The sequence below is a fragment of the Rhyacophila brunnea genome, unplaced genomic scaffold (genome assembly GCF_057557595.1).
Source record: "Rhyacophila brunnea isolate RB1 unplaced genomic scaffold, BYU_Rbru_1.0 scaffold_12, whole genome shotgun sequence".
Lineage (NCBI taxonomy): Eukaryota > Metazoa > Arthropoda > Insecta > Trichoptera > Rhyacophilidae > Rhyacophila > Rhyacophila brunnea.
Window position 1 is genome coordinate 42,208,911 of NW_028232774.1, and position 5,107 is coordinate 42,214,017.

General features: G+C 32.9%; 1 non-coding gene across 1 annotated transcript; it reads right to left on the minus strand.

Annotated features, from left to right (window-relative positions):
* Positions 1-441: 441 nt before the first annotated feature.
* On the minus strand, positions 442-581 carry LOC147078194 (U4 spliceosomal RNA). The gene has a single exon (XR_015069274.1). It is a non-coding gene; the product is annotated as a U4 spliceosomal RNA (small nuclear RNA).
* Between the last annotated feature and the right edge of the window lie 4,526 nt (positions 582-5,107).

Below are 5,107 nucleotides of genomic sequence, written 5' to 3' on the forward strand. Positions count from 1 at the left end.
ATTGCGAAATGGCAAATGCAAAATTATAGTACTTTTATATTAAATTATAGTACGATTTTCAAAATTATAGTATTTTGAGCGTACTATACCTATTTTATATCGTACATAGTACGCGGACCAAAATTATAGTACAAATACTATAATTATAGTACGGTTGGCAACACTGATGCTGATTGAACAAGGCGTAAAAATTATAGTATTTTACATTTTTCGCCGAATCAAAATTATAGTACTGTACTAAAATTTTAATTTATAGTAAGGTTGCGGGTTGACCTTGCCCGATCCCCTTATCTTTACAGAATTTATTGAAAATTGAAATGTGAAATGACAACTTTTTGAACTTTAGCTTTACTAACGAAAAATTTCCGTGTCCCTCAACAATCAACTTCCATCAATGATCAGTAGATGCTCCTTGGTTTCGTAAATATACTATTAAGGCAGCCCATTACAGGCTTTCAAAAATTGCCATCGCGGACTGTATTTCACGTCCACAAGGCGGGGTATTGGTAAAAGTTTTCAACTAGCAATAATCGCACCTCGGATAAACCTCATTGGTTACGATATCGCCACTGCGCAAAGTTAACCTGAACACGGAAATTCCGCTAAGTAACTGAATCGCCGCTACGTTGCGCGTGTGTGTTATAAATAGCGCTCGACGGCAACGACATCTGTTAAATGCGCGGTAAAGCATTCGTGACTATTTTGGGACTCGGTTGAATGAAACCGTTATTTTTTTATTGCAAGTCACGCTTTCAATGTTGACTATTCTCGCTGATTTAAAATTAAATTTTATTCGCAGAACGGATTTCTTGTCTTAGGTACTTAAAAATTTATTTCTGTATTTTCAAAGTGTCCTTTGATATTATTAAAATTATGAATAGGAGGAAATTATTAAGTATATTATAATCACTTCCGCTTATTTATGGAAAGTAATATTATCGACGAAATAAAATTCATGATGGATAGGTATTTAGGTGCATATTTTTAATACATTTATTAGTTTTTATAGATTTTACTTGTGTAGTACATTGAAAATAGTATTTTTGTTTTATTACCTATATTATTAATTGTGACTTTAATTTTATATTCGTGTACAGCTAAAAATATACTATTTTTTGATATTTTTTATTAACCAATAATTGATATGCACCAGTGGCGAGGGGTAGAGGTAGGCTGTTAAGATTCGATATAAATAGTGCACACTGAACATTGTCAGTCGTACTTATTTTGTTTTCATTGAACTAATATAGGTATAATTTCCAGATGGTGCTGGTTAGTTTTTAAAATTCAATTATAGTACCTTACCTAGCCATTACCCTCACAGCCTTGCCAATTAAATTAAACCCTGCTAAACTATATTGTACACACATTATAGTACCTACCTATTATATAAATTATATGTATATAAATTATATGCACAAGGGCTTCATTTTATTTTTTTATGTTTTTTATATTTTTTTATGTTTTAATTTCAGTATGATAGGAAATATTAAAAAAGAAAATAAGCCGGGGTCGATCCACTGCTAGATGAAGGCCTTCCCATAGCTCCCCCACTCTTCTCGGTCCTTAGTTCTTCGCTGCCACGTACACCCACTGAACTTTATGAGTTCGCCCATCCAGCGGGTTTTATAGCCACCCTGTGGGCGTTTAGTGTCCATTGGGTACCAATGCATGACGGCATTAAATTTGTCTAGCGGTTGTCCACTTGCCGAGGGAAGTGTCCACTCCATTGCCATTTCATCTGCTTAGCGATCTCTATCAAATCGCGTAAGTACCCTTGTTGTCTGCTTTCTTATCCGTTGGGTTTTTGTGATATTTCCGCGTTATGCCCAACATGCACATTTCCACGACACGCTGCGCTATTCGTAATTTTTGTGATTTCTCTTACATTTATAGTCGATCGCGCTTCAATATTGGGACCTTTTATAAAAATCGATGTTTTTTAAAATAAATAAAAAAATAATATAACTATGAATTAGTCAAAAACCTCTTAGGGTCAGTATATAAAACTTAATAAACTGAATTTTAATAATATTTTTTATGACCACAAAATATGTCTTAAGGCGAAGTCTTCACTGAGCCTTTTTTAAAGAGGCACCTAGCGGAAAAATACGAAGCTTGCAATTTGAGATATTTTTTTGATAATTTACAATTTCAACTGTATTAATGAATAAATATGTATCTGAAAACATTAAAAATAAAAATATTTTTTATTTTAAGTCAAAGATAAACTTACAATTGTAAAAAATGTAATAAAATGTGAATTTGTTGAATCGGATCCCACCCTAATATTACATATATTTTATGGTCATATTTATTATTAAAATTTAGTTTATTAAGTTTTATAAGCATCACCTAAGAGATTTTTGACTAATTCATAGTTTTTATATCTATTTTAAAAAACATCGATTTTTATAAAATATTATAAAATGTGTATACCTAACTTGAAAGCCTTTTTATAATATTTTTTTACAATAATAATTGTAAGTTTATCTTTGACTCAAAATAAAAAATATTTTTCTTTTTAATGTTGTCAGATAGATATTTATTAATGAAATTGTAAATTATCAAAAATTGCAAGCTTCGTATTTTTCCGCTAGGTCACGCTAGGTGCCTCTAGGTAAAGACATTACCTACCTTATCTTCTAATATATAAAAAATAATATTTGTTTGTGTGTTTGTTTGTTTGTTTGTTTGTTCGTATTGAATGCACTGCCATACCGTTCATCTGATTGCGATAAAACTTTGTTAACTTATTGCTTGCACTTTCGTGAAGAGTATAGGCTATATCTTATATATATAAATGAATGTCTGTCTGTCTGTCTGTATGCCTGTTTGTCTGTCTGTCTTTCTGTCTGTCCCGTATGCGTTCCTATACCATTCATCGGATTACGATGAAATTTTGGTAAGTGGTTGTATGTACACCCGCAAAGGTTTCTGAATTAGAAAAATCATCATCTTCTTCTTCTTCTTCATCATTCTATTTTCTTTTATTCGTATGGTTCCTATACCATTCATTCGATTGCAACGAAACTTTCGTCAGTTATTGTACACACACCCGCAAAGGTTTCTAAATTAGAAAAACCATCTTCTTCTACTTCTTCTTCATTATATCTTCTTTTATTCGTATGGTTCCTGTACCATTCATCCGATTGCGATGAAACCTTCGTCAGTTGTTGTGGTAACGCCCGCAAAGGTTTCTCAATAAGTACCTACAACTATCTTCTTCTTCTTCATCATTCTATCTTCTTTTATTTGTATGGTCCCTATACCATTCATCCGATTGCGATGAAACTTTCGTTAGTGGTTGTGCCAACACCTGCAAAGGTTTCTGAATTAGTACAACCATCTTCTTCTTCTTCTTCATTATATCTTATGGTTCCTATACCATTCATCCGATTGCGATGAAACCTTCGTCAGTTGTTGTGGTAACATCCGCAAAGGTTTCTGAATAAGTACAACCATCTTCTTCTTCTTCTTCATTATATCTTATGGTTCCTATACTTTATACATTATTCTTTATACTTTATACATTATTCGTATAGTTCCTATACCATTCATCCGATTGCGATGAAACCTTCGTCAGTTGTTGTGGTAACACCCGCAAAGGTTTCTAAATAAGTACAACCATCTCTTTCTTCTTCTTCTTCTTCATCATTCTATCTTCATTTATTTGTATATTCCCTATACCATTCTTTCAATTGCGATGAAACTTTCGTTAGTGGTTGTGCCAACACCTGCAAAGGTTTCTGAATTAGTACAACCATCTTCTTCTTCTTCATCATATCTTCTTTTATTCGTATGGTTCCTACACTAATTATCCGATTGCGATGAAACCTTCGTCAGTTGTTATGGTAACAACCGCAAAGGTTTCTGAATTAATACAACCATCTTCTTCTTTTATTTTATATTCTTCCATTCATCCGATTGCAATAAAACTTTCGTCAATAATTGTGCCAAAACCTGCAAAGGTTTCTGAATTAGAATAACCATCTCTTTCTTCTTCTATTCGCAATGAAACTTTGGTGAGTTGTCGTGCGCATGCCCACGAAGATTTCTGGATTAGAAAATCATCTACTTCTTCTATTCGTATGCGTTCCTATAACATTCAACCGATTGCGATGAAACTTTTGTGAGTTGTTGTGCGTACACCTGCGAAGGTTTCTAAATTAGTATTATATAAAATACAACGTTTATTGTTTGTTTGTTCCATGCAATTTTGATTTTTTTTACTACATATTAATAACGTTTGCATCATAGACTATAGATACATCTAGACACCACCCGTTGCATTGCTAAATGAAGCTGCGTGCCATGCGTTTGGTTTGTGAGCGAGCGAACGCATTTGTCTACAAATGTTCGAGACCATAGACCATTTCGGTAGTGCTCGCCCAAAGTGCTCGCACTAGACGCTCAGAATTAAAATATAATTTTCTATTTTTTTACGTTATATAGTATTTTTAAGCGGTCAAAATGCAACCATTAGGTAAAGATATCCATAATTTAAGTTATTTTAAAGAAACACTAGGTCACTGATAATATATATAATAATATACAAATAAATTATCATGAACATGTATCAACTTACCTATGAAACGTAATACCATATTCTTGCTTATCAGCACGGCTACCATATTTTAATACAACACACAGAACCATCTTTCCTACTTAATTAACAAAAAATATTTACCATTGACTTTATGTCTAACACAAAAAATAGCAATTTAGCAACACGAGCTACGATGCTACGTGAAGCGATTCTCCACGATTTGTTGGCGATACTTTTGGAAACTAACGAAAACATATGTAGACCTTTTATCTTACTCTAGCGCGTGTCGCAGAGATTATAAGGGTGCCGAATACTTTCTCACTCGCACTCATGCATCGTTTTTGTTCAGGCCTTGGTTTGCATACTTTGGATTCGATTTTAATTTAGTGGTCTTTTGTTTGACCTATACTCCTATTAGAATTATTTTCATATTGCCATATTGTATAACACAGATATTTTAATATTAAAAAAAAAATTACCTCTTATTATTTTTTAAATATCTAAGATAAATATAACCACGAAGCGACCCTGTGCGAAGCCGGGTACTTCAGCTAGTAT